The sequence below is a fragment of the Ctenopharyngodon idella genome, chromosome 16, assembly GCF_019924925.1.
Source record: "Ctenopharyngodon idella isolate HZGC_01 chromosome 16, HZGC01, whole genome shotgun sequence".
Lineage (NCBI taxonomy): Eukaryota > Metazoa > Chordata > Actinopteri > Cypriniformes > Xenocyprididae > Ctenopharyngodon > Ctenopharyngodon idella.
In genome coordinates this window covers 7,116,172-7,128,324 of record NC_067235.1, presented here as the reverse complement: position 1 = coordinate 7,128,324, position 12,153 = coordinate 7,116,172, and the positions used below count along the sequence as shown (strand labels likewise).

The 12,153-nt window shown below is 43.9% G+C and overlaps 1 long non-coding RNA gene across 2 annotated transcripts in view; it reads left to right on the top strand.

The window, feature by feature from the left end:
- LOC127497976 (uncharacterized) overlaps nucleotides 1-8,388 on the top strand; it is a 132,600-nt gene extending 124,212 nt beyond the window's left edge. The window contains exons 10-11 of one of the 2 annotated variants that reach the window (XR_007925727.1): nucleotides 452-819; nucleotides 3,853-8,388. This is a non-coding gene — a long non-coding RNA (uncharacterized LOC127497976). Of the gene's footprint in view, nucleotides 1-451; nucleotides 820-2,366 lie in introns of both variants that reach the window. The other variant, XR_007925726.1, reaches the window with a different exon arrangement.
- The last annotated feature ends 3,765 nt before the right edge of the window (nucleotides 8,389-12,153 follow it).

Genomic DNA, 12,153 nt, shown 5'->3' with positions numbered 1-12,153 from the left:
TTATTTAGCTGGAACAGAGTTAGTTAGTTTGCCTGGGCTTCAAAGAAACATATTCTCGTGATTGAGGTCGACTGTAATGATGTTTTATGAACGTGCTAGAGGGGGAAACTCTAGAGAAGCAATGTTTTAGCAGCTCTCACTTTGAACCTCTGGGGTTTCTGTTCGTTCCCTCAAACTGTTTTATTGCCTCATAAAATGCAGGCGTGTTCGTGAACTTAGATTTCCCGTTTTAAATGAAAGCTCCAGTTAAGTTCACATTTACCAGTTTAATTGCCGCTACTTGGGCGTAATTATCGCTGAACTAACAAGAATGTGTTAGGTTTGTTTGCATGTAGATCAGTTTCCAAATGTTTATTTATTTATTTTATTTTTTTTATGTGTGTGTGTGAAATGACCGTTTGTATTGGAAATTAACTGCAAGACAAAATAAAGGCGTATCTTGTTTTTGCAGGTTTCTTGCATGGATCTCCACACATGTGGTTTGAGTCACGCTGAGCGCAGACTTTTCGTGAGTCTCTACCTGCATGGAAAGTTGGAGAAATGGACCTCCATGTTTGTCTCTCTCACAGTCATTCATTGCTGAGGAGAAAGACATCTAGATACCATCAGCATCACATCAAAAGTGCATGCGGGCACAATTTTCCATTTCTGTCTGAAAAAGTAAAGTCCTCACTGGGTCACCTGTCTGTCGGATTTGACTAAAGCCACCGTGATCTCACACGTCTGTGTCCCTGTAAAGTGTTGACGAGGCCTGCTTCTCCCCGTGAGTCTGCGCTCCAGACCATCTGCCTGCCTGTCTGCCCGCATGTGTCTCAGCTGGTCAGTATATTTGTCAGCGTCCCATGTTTGAATCACCCATTTTGAGCAATGAGAACATTAACTATATCTGGTTTCCACTCTGTTCTCAGCACAATCAAAAACATGTGACATGTTTAAAACACATGGACGGCAGTGCCTATCTTTCTCACTTTCACACTGCATGAATACATAATCACCAAAAATGCCAACTGGGACTTTTTAAGGCTTCTGCAACTTAGAAAGAGTTTGTTTTAGACAGATGGTTGTCTGTACAGAGCCTTTTGTATGCTCTGTTTACTTACTGTAGAACACTCTGCATTTGTAGTGTAAACACTCATTTATTCTGATGCATTTCAGACAGCAGTGGAGCTCTGCCTACTCACCTGTCAATCAAACACTGAAAATATCCAGCAGATCAGAACTTTCTGAAACATTCTATACTTAATACAGATACCTGACTAAAACAATGAGTACTCTGATGGACAGATAATGCTTGATTGTGACTAGATCATTCAAGTACTGTATATTTGACAGCAAGAGTGTGGTAATATATATATATATATATTTTTTTTTTGCTTTTACTTTTAAGTGACATGTGAAGGCCAAGTATGTTAACCCATACTCGGAATTTGTCCTCTGCATTTAGTTAGTGCACACACATTAGGAGTAGTGACACATACTGCAAACCTCATGTAGCATATGTAAATGAGAGTGTCCTGGCTGACCATTTGTGACAAGCTGGGCCTTTAGCTTGATCCACTTGACACTAATTTTCAGAGATTCAGTTCAGGATAATGAATTTGATTCCCAGGGAATGCATGAACTAATCAAATGTATACCATGAATGCAATGTAACTTACATCAGGTTATGCATTCCCTTGGAATTAAAACTTTGGATAAAAGCATCTACCAACTGCATAAATGTACATGTTTATGCCTAACATGCATATGCCTGACTTTGCTAAATAAGTAAGGCCGAGGTTCGACTGGCTGACGTGTCGTGGTGAGGTGAAGCTCCGGCCACTGAAGCAAACACAGCTGATGATTTGAAGTGGTTGAGAGTGACACTCAGATTAATGGGCCTCCCTCAAGTGTTTTTGAGTCCGTCCTGTGTATCTGCTTCTTAACATCTCATGGCATGTTTATTTTAAATAGCTGGAACTGGAATGGAATAAAGAGCCTTTTTTGGTCCTTTTACCATCCTGAATTTCCATTTCATCCAGTATTTCCATTTGAAAAGCTATACAGGCCACAATTTATGAAGCTCCTTTGAGTCAACAGCGTATGGATGTTCAACCGTAAATTGTTAAATAAAACGTGTCTAGTCAGACAGATTCAGGTGGCAGGTTGTTAGGTTATGATTATGCTGAATTTCAATCCTAACAACGGTCACGTGGGGTCAGTTGATGTGGGTTTGACACAAACTGCATGAAAACAGAACACACAGGCGTAGTGAAGCAGCCACGGAAACTTATATTAATCTACTCCCAAAAGGGAATATTTCATTGCACCACATCTGGCAAAACATGGGACACACATTTCTCTCTCTCTCTCTCTCTCTCTGTCAGAATGCATGCTGGGAGCAAGTGGGCGGAGCATCGTTGAGCATGACTGCGTGTTTGTGGCTGCTGTGCCTCAAACGAGTGTTCAACCACGGCTATTTTTCTATATTTCTTTCTTTGAGTGTTAAATCTAGTTTTAATTTATTGTTAAAGCTAGATTTTTGGGCCGTGTGCTGCCTGCCTGTGTTTGGCCAGAGAAGAACTGGACCCCTGACTGAGCCTGGTTTCTCCCAAGGTTTTTTTTCTTCATTTTTGTCACCTGATGGAGTTTGGGTTTCTTGCCACACTTACTTAGTTGGGGACACTTAATACTCAACAATATTATTGATTTGATGACACTATTGATGAGAACTGAACTGAGCTGGACGATGACATCACTGTTTTCTAAAGACCTGCTTTATAGATGAAATGAACTAATTTATTGATGATATTTACGACGGAACTGAATCAACACTGAACTACCTTCACCTGAACAAAGACACTATTTTCTTTTAGAGCTGCTATACAACTGAAATGTACTCTATTTGCATCATTGAATCACTTTCCTACATCACTGTAAAGCTTTTTTGAAACAGTCTGTATTGTATAAAGCGTTATATAAATAAAGGTAAATTGACTTTGGGGAAGCATGATGGCTCTCTGGCTTTGAGTTCACTCATGTTGATGGTTTACCTATTCTCCCTTGTTAATTAAAACATTGTTTCATTTAGAATATTTGCTTACATGATTGTAAAATATTACACTGAGTTTGGCCTAATGTTTAAATTTCATATTGATGACTTTGACTATGTTGTATTTGCAATAACTGAGAAAATGAAGTGTTTTGGCTGCTGTAAAGTGCGGCATTTAGTCCATGATTGTCCTGAAAAGAAAGAAACACCAAATACTGCGCCAAAAACAAACGGCACAATGTCCACCAGCGGCAAATTGGCCCAAGTTAAACATGGATAAAATGGATAAAGAGGCAAAGCTGATAGTGCAGCAGGGGCGATTCTACCGGGGTGGCACAGGGTGAAAAAGCATTGATGTAAGAAATCTGAAGTATAAAAGTTTTTTTTTTTTTTTTTTTTTTTTCCAGATGTTAACAAGTTATTATTTTCAGTAAGCAGTAAGTTCTTAATCCTGTTCTTAGGTTTTGATGAACTTAGCAGAAGGAAAAGTTTCAGACTAAAGAAAAGTCTAACAAAATTAAGGAGAGGAAAATGTCAGACTAGGACTAACTAAGCCTGTTTAATGTCACAAAGGGTGAATCTTCTCTTCTATCTTAAATTGGTTCTCTTTTCTGTCTTCCTATTTTTTTCCCCCCTCTTTACATGGAGAGCTTAAAAATGGGAACTATAGAAAGAGGTAGGGGTTTAGTTGTTCACGTTGGGCTTATTGTTTGTGTTTATTAATATATATGCCCCAAATAATGGAGCAGATTGAATATGTTTTTTTAAGAAAGTGAATGATGGTTTAAAATGTTTTGATAAGAATGTATATCTGGTTTTAGGTGCTGATTGGAATTGCGAGGAATTGAGAGGAAACTTGGCCTCCTTCAGAGATCAGAGATGTAAACAATGCTGGTGGAGCCCAAGGCGAAGATGGAGAGCAGATGGAACCAACAACACAGATAGCTTAGGAGACCAATGCGAAGCCGCAGCGATGAGTGTCCGAGGTGGAGCCAGGGTGCCAAAGAACTAAGGCCCAGCAGGTGAGACTGAGGACCAAGGTGGAGCCAGAGGGAAAGCAAAGCCAAAGGAGTGGAGGGACGAAGTATAGTTGAAGGCCCATAAGTCTGTGGCACAGGCAGGGTGATGTATGACTAAGCTGGAGCCGGAGGGAAGAAGGAGCTCGGTGAAGCCATAAGAACGATGGTCTCAGTTGGAGCCGAGGGAGGGAGGAGCCAAGGCAGAGGCGACTGGTTGACGGGCCGAGGTGGAGTGACTGGATCAGTGGCTGGAGACGGAGCTGGGGATCCTCTTTATTAGGCAGAGCTGGAGTCTGGAAGACCAGAAGCAATTCCACACCATAGAGTTGCGTCAGGAAAGGTGGTGAGGCATACCAAGTCTAGGAAATTCCTTGTGTCATCCTCGATGCTTTGCTCTCTCTGTTCCCAGCAGAGCAGCTGGACTGCTGGCAAGTCCATGTGTCTTTACTCAATTTGAGGGTCTGGTATTTTGCACGCATGGGTGGAGTATCCAACAAACAAACAAAAGGAGTATCCAAAATTAACAGTCTTTGTTTAATCCACAAAAGAAAACAAAGAAGATGGCAAGAGATATACACATAACCACGTTAAACTAAGACGATACCAGACAATGAAACAGAGGAAACTTGAAAAGCTTAAATACACAGAGAATGACTGAAACAAAACAAGTGTTAACTAATTAAGAACCAGGGAGACTAATAATGATCAGGAACACTTGCAAAATGGTAACAGAGAAAACGAAACTAAAATACAACAAAATTAAGCAGACTTAAATATAACCCTGACTGTAAGAGAGTTGGAAAGAAAAAAAAGAAGGCTTTAGGAACTCTTCTTCATGAACATGCAAAATGGGCTTTTAATTAGAGCTCTTTTTTTCTTCATTGAAAGACAATGGTTGTTCTTTCTTTTTCAATTTAGAAAGAAAAGAAATTAAAAGTAAACAGATTTACACCTGAAACATGTTAATGGATATTTAACATCTGATCCAAATGAAATGAGGATGCTTGCAATGGACTTTTATAAGGAATTGTTTGGAGCACGAAGGTGTGATGTCTCAAGTTTGGACTTTTTACTCAAAGACATGCCTAGACTGAATACTGAACAGCAAAAAAAAAGTTCTGACACAAGAACTGTCAAAAGCAGTTCAGCAACTTTCTGTTGATCGGGCTCCTGGTATTGATGGACTTGGTAATTTTTAAAAGCATCTTTTGAAAAGAAGGAATTACCAACTAGTTGCAAAAGAGATGTACTTTCATTACTACCACAGAAAGGTGACCTTGGTCTTTTAAAAAACTGGAGAACAGTGGCACTATTATGTACAGACTAAAAAATTCTTGAAAAGTGGTTTTCAAATAGACAAAAAAAAAAAAAAAAAAAAAAAAAAAAAACCTTGGATTTATGCAACAAAGAAATGAGACTTATTTGTATACCAAACATAATTATAATGGATAACCTTTTTCTTTTTAGAGATGTGATTGATTTGACGTACATGTACAATCAAGATTTACACATATTTTCTAGCCTGAGTGACCCCTGCTGGCATTATATGTGCCCTGTCAAAAAAAAGTGAGTGAAACATTGCTGTGTGTGTGTGTGGAAGCCCAAAGTTTCTGAAGTGCAGAGGGAATGTACTGTATGATCATTGAGTTATACTATTTAATGTCACTTTTTGAATCATACGCTCTGTGCTGTGAACATCATAATGTGTTAAAAAAAAAAAAAAAATGACACTGACAGCAAGAGAATGTTGACAAAGAGACAGAGAAACAGACAGAGACTAGGAACTGTTCTCATGTGCTGTCACTGTAAAGGACATTTTTTTCTGGTGGAAGAAAGTGAATGATTTTACTTTAAAAAAAGTTATATGTTAATACATATATTTTTTTCTTTAATATTTGTATTGTGGAGTAATCATTTAATAAAAGCAATAAGGCACTTGAGGTGTGCTGTATTGTGAATATAGTCACTACTAAAGAGGTTGAAAGCACTCGGCTAATGATCAGTCATCTTCGCACAGCCTCTTGTACCTTATTGTAACTTTCTTTTTCTTTTTTTCTTTTTTTTCAGTTTTTTATGATTGCAATCATGCAGAATGGGGTCCTCCACCAGCATGCCAACTGTAGCGTCTGTTCAAAATCGAATCTGCACATCAACTTCAGATTCTTCAGAATGCTTTTAGCCTCCTGAACTGTGCGTGTAAATCATGAATCGGCTTCGGCAAGTCCGGGACCAATTGCCCCATTGGCACCTTTGTTACCCCAGTAAAGAAAAACAGAACATATTCTCACCAGCTCCAGGGACTTCAAAGAGTCACCCTGGTGGGGCTAAGGGCTATGTGGTCACAGACACCGGCCACAACCCCAATACACACACACACACACATACAGACACTCACAAACACGCGTGGAGATTGTGAATGTACATTTATCCTCCGAATATGACTGTGCCAAAGTGTACCCGTCGCTGTATTTAAAGGTGCATGTATTTATCCCTAGTATATAAGCTTAGCTATGACTGTAGTTGTATTAGTTTTATTCTAAACGATAAAACTCAAGTATAAACTGTATCTCCACTTTTATGTCTTTGCCATCTGACAAGTTAGGTCTCATTGTAAAGCTTTCGTTATGCCCTAATTGAAAATGTATGTCACATGACTGTAAAATGCATTCTTTTATTTTTAATGGTACTTTGAAGAAAATGTACTCAGATCTGACACTTCATAAACCATGCAAATTAGGTCATAAATGGAGACAAAGAAAAAGTTTGCCCGCCAAAATCGCACCCTCATCATTGGCTGATGTACCCAAGGAGGCGTTCTGGTCTGTTGTCCTTAAAACACAATGACACGCGTCTCTCGATTGTCTCTCGATTGTCCCTCGCCATTTCACGCACGTCTCTCCCGGACGTCTCGGCGACCGCGCTTCCATCAGCGCTTTTTTTTTTTGCTCATTCAACAAAACCCAGGTCACTTTAACGTTTCGATCCAGTGTCCTTGCTTTACGCATTGATGCTAGAATAGGAAGTCTTTCTCGTGGCCAGAGAAAAACCTTCCTTTTATAATAGTCTATGAGGAGCTAACGGTTTGCTGGACAAACTAATAGTTTCTCTAAATTATTACTAAACCAGAACTAATCATATATGTAATTGATTATAATTCGTTGTAATTAATTCACAATATATGTATAATTCCCTCTTGGGTCGGTGTATGTATTATAATTAATCATAAAGCTTTATGATTTATTATATTCATATATTTCACCCATAAATTAATTAAATACCTGTACAATTTCGCTACACAACTTAGGCCCTTACAACACGGCCCACATATTCACATTTTAGAAAGACTACACAAAATCGTCACAGCAGAAGACCAAATGGATGCAGAGCAGATGAGATACATTGTCATATGGGACAATGTAAATTTCCACCTATCTGCTCTGGTCCAAAACTGGTTTCGTTAGCGTCCACAATTTTCACTCCAATACATCCCACCATACTGTCCCTTCCTTAAACCCATTTAAACCCATTGAGGAGGGTTTTTTTGGCATGGAAGGTTTACAATCTCCAGCCCTATGTCAGGATATCCCTCATTCAAGCCATGGAGAAGGCCTGACCTAATTGATGCAGGGTCTGTGCAAGGATGGATTCGCCATTCAAGAAGATTCTTCCCTTGCTGTCTTGCATGAGAGGACATTGCCTGTGATGTGGATGAAGTGCTATGGCCAGTTCCAGCTAGGCCAAGAGATGATGCTTAGGTGTTTTTTCTTATTTTTTATTTTTTTCACTTAAAATCATGCTTTTGTTTTGTCTCCACAAATGTTTTTGTTCGTGTAATACATTGTATTTAGAATATGTTCTGATTTTCAGTGCAAAATCAAAATGTAACCTTTGGAAAGGCATGGATGTATTGAATGGTTTTACAATGTGGTGAGAAATAAATATTTTCATCAATGTGCAATACTGATCTTGTGTTTTTTTTTTTTTGTTTTTTTTTTTTTGTCAATATATTCATGTACTTTACTCTAACAATATCTCTAAAAAAATCAAACCCAGACTATATCATTAGAAAAGTATAGAAGTTACAAGTGTTTAAGATTGAGCACAGCAGTGTGTAAATGAATCAAACAAAATCAGAATGTATGAACCATGTGTGTTCCATATGGTGTCAAAGTTGGGTTTTGTTAAATTAATGTAAAGTTTGAAGTGTTTAATGTTTTCTGCTACTTGTGTGTGTGGATCTCCTTGTTTTTAAAATTGTGCTTAAGCAATCGTAAAAAAACTGTAATCTGGGAGCTTGATTCCCCATTCACTTTAATTAAAAAATCAAAAAAAAAACAACTAGATATTCTTTACAAATGTGTTTAAAATAAAATAATCATACAGTTTATACAGAACAACGTCTCGGTTACAAAGGTAACCCTCGTTCCCTGAAGGAGGGAATGGAGACGTACGTCGGACAGACCAACGAATAGGAATCTCGCTAGAGAGGCCAATCTACTTCGAGTGTAACTACAACGAGCCAATGCACATTGGCATGCAATCATATGCATCAGCTGCTCGCCTCGCAACGCGGGTATATAATGAGCAGCAGGTGCATTGCATCTTCAGGTTTTCGCTAAGGAACCGAACCGGATAGGTGGCAGCATCAGCGGAGTACAGCGACTGTGGCGACGGGACGTACGTCTCCGTTCCCTCCTTCAGGGAACGAGGGTTACCTTTGTAACCGAGACGTTCCCATTCAGTCGGTCACGTTCGACGTACGTCAGACAGACCGACGAATAGAAATCCCTACCAAAGCGCCACAGGAGCTGCCCCCTTCCAGCGCTCTGTTGTAAGCCACCTGAACCCCCTTGCCTAAGGACGGTGGGACAGGGCTAACACAGAGAGTGTCGATCACTGCTGTTCCCCAAAACCCATTCAGTGAGACTATTGGATAACGCTGGGAAAGCATACCCTTCCGCTGGGAAAGGAACGCTGCGGAAGCCACATCCTTCCCTAAAGGAGTTACGTGGAGAAGTACATATGGACTCTCTGGAGTAAAAGCGCATGTAAGCGCAGCAAGCCGACACTAAGCCGGGGCCTCTCCGTGCCTCTGACCTGAGGTGAGAACACGGGAGGAGACCGGCTCGACACGAAGGCTATAGAATCTAGCGAACGTGTTAGGTGTTGCCTGAGCGGGCAGGGCACGCCCTGAGCTTGGTAAGCCAGGGCGATGGCATCCACTATCCAGTGGGCCATCCTCTGCTTGGAGACAGCCTTTCCCTTCTGCTGGCCTCCATAACAGACAAAGAGCTGGTCTGAGGTCCTGAAGCTTTGAGTTCTGTCTATGTACAGTCGCAAAGCGCGAACTGGACAGAGCAAAGCCAGGGCTGGGTCTGCCTCCTCCGAGGGCAGCGCTTGCGGGCTCACTACCTGGTCCCTGAAGGGAGTGGTAGGAACCTTGGGCACATAGCCAGGCCGGGGTCTCAGTACCACGTGGCCGTCACCCGGCCCGAACTCTAGGCACGATTCGTCAACTGAAAATGACTGCAGGTCCCCTACCCTCTTGATGGAGGCCAATGCAACCAGCAGCAAAGTCTTCATAGACAGAATCTTTAAGTCTGCTGATTGCAAGGGCTCAAAGGGAGCAATCTGAAGTGCTCTCAGCACCAGAGCAAGGTCCCAAGAGGGTATGGAGGGAGGACGAGGAGGATTCAACCGTCTCGCCCCCCTAAGGAACCTGACGACCAGGTCGTGCTGACCAACAGACTTGCCATCTATGTGGTCGTGATAAGCGGAGATAGCAGCAGTCTGAACTTTGAGGGTGGAGGGGGACAGCCTACGCTCCAACCCTTGCTGCAAGAAGGAAAGCACGACTCCGATCGAGCATCTTCGGGGGTCTTCTCGACGAGAAGAACACCTCTCGACGAACAGGTTCCACTTCAAGGCGTAAGCCCGTCTCGTAGACGGTGCACGTGCAGAAGTGATGGTGTTAAGTACCTCGGGGGTAAGTCACCTAGAACCTCCGCGTCCCGTCCAGGGACCAGACATGGAGTTTCCAGAGGTCTGGACACGGGTGCCACAGAGTGCCCCGTCTCTGAGAAAGTAGGTCCTTCCTCAGAGGAATGGGCCAGGGAGGGGCTGTCGCGAGGAGAGAGAGTTCTGGGAACCAGGTCCGGTTGGGCCAATAGGGCGCAACTAGCAGGACCTGCTCCTCGTCCTCCCTGACTTTGCACAGGGTCTGTGCAAGTAGGCTCACTGGGTGAAACGCATATTTGCGAAGGCCCCGGGGCCAGCTGTGTGCCAGTGCATCTGTTCCGAGTGTTCCCTCGGACAGGGGGTAAAACAACTGGCAATGGGAGGTTTCTGGTGAGGCAAACAGGTCTACCTGAGCCTCTCCGAACTCTCTCCAGATCAGCTGGACCACCTGGGGGTGGAGTCGCCACTCTCTTGGCAGCGCAGCTAGTGATAGCTCATCGGCCACACGGTTGAGCACACCGGGGACATAAATGGCACGAAGCGACCTCAGATACTTCTGACTCCAGAGGAGGAGATGGCGGGCGAGTTGCGACATGCAACGGGAGCGTAGACCACCTTGATGGCTGATGTACGCAACGGTCGCAGTGTTGTCCGTACGGACCAGTACATGCTTGCCCCGTTGCGGCCCTTTGCCAGTGGCTCAGAGCAAGGCGTACCGCTAGCAACTCGAGGCAGTTGATGTGCCAATGCAGATGGGGGCCCGTCCACACCCCTGACACTGCATGCCCGTTGTACGTGGCTATCTGTGAATGCCGGGACACTTGCTTTAGGGGCACTCCAGCCCGAAGAAACAAGGGGTCCGACCACGGGCTGAAGGCTTGGCGGCACTCCTGAGTGATTGCCACCCGGGCAGTAAAAGGTGCCGTCCACGTGCCAGTGAGCTCTTCGTGCACCTCCGGGAAGAAAGGAACTGGGATGGGGGGCTGAGAACCAGCCCTGGCCACCCCGAGAAACCAATCATCCAGCCTCGAGGGTTCGGGACACGGTGGAGGATTCCACACGAGCCCAACCCTGTTGGCGGCCCGGGCAAGCATAGCCATCATTTCCGGGTCCGAATCGGGCACAGTTGTCACCCCCGAAAGAGGCAGCTGCGCCGAATCATCATCCCCCGAAGTGTCAGGCTCACCCTCCGATGCAGCGATCGACATCCTATCATCTTGGGGAGCTCCGAAGGATACGGATGGTACACACCTCTGGGGTGGTCCACCGCGCTCCCCCGGCAGCTCTACTGGCTGCGGAGTGCAGAAGGGATGAGGGTTCCTAGGGGGTTGGTTCCCCGAAGGAAGCGCGCTCACCGTGATCCTCAGATCACCAGCACCGCTGCCCGAAGCAATCCTCTGAGAAGGATTGGAGCGAGGCAACGGCACCGGGACTCCGCCCCTTTGCAGGAACTGGAGTCTAGAACTGGAACTGGAGTCGCAACTCCGAGACGGTCATCTTCCCACAATGGGTACATGACTCGTCCACAAACGCCGCCTCAGCGTGGCTTAAGCCCAGGCACGCAATACAGCGTTGATGACCATCCCGCGGTGACAGGTAACGACCGCATCCAGAAACACACAAGTAGAACGACATCTTTAAAAAGACGCGAGTCTGCTTGTGTAAGCTCATTTAGGGACTGAACTCTTTTAAGTGCCGAAGCACGCAGGGGAATAGCCGCTGCAGCACAGACAGGGAAAAGTGCAGCCTGTCGTGTGCACTCTCTCCTTGAAGCCGCTTCTCTTACCAGCTGTCAAAACAGCTTTTCAGCACTCATAGCGCACCGTTTACCAGCCGTGAGAACGGCTTTTCCAGCTGGAAACGTTGCTCAAATGAAAGGCAAATAAACAAAAAAAGAGAGATCGACCCCGCTGCAGTGCTGTCCGCCTGCACCAACAAAGAGCAGTTCAAAAAGGCTCGTCGTTTTTACACAACGTAAACACCATAAGGTTCGGCTCCGAAGCGAAAAGCTGAAGATGCAACGCACCTGCTGCTCATTATATACCCGCGCTGCGAGGCGAGCAGCTGATGCATATGATTGCATGCCAATGTGCATTGGCTCATTGTAGTTACACTCGAAGTAGATTGGCCTCTCTAGCGAGATTC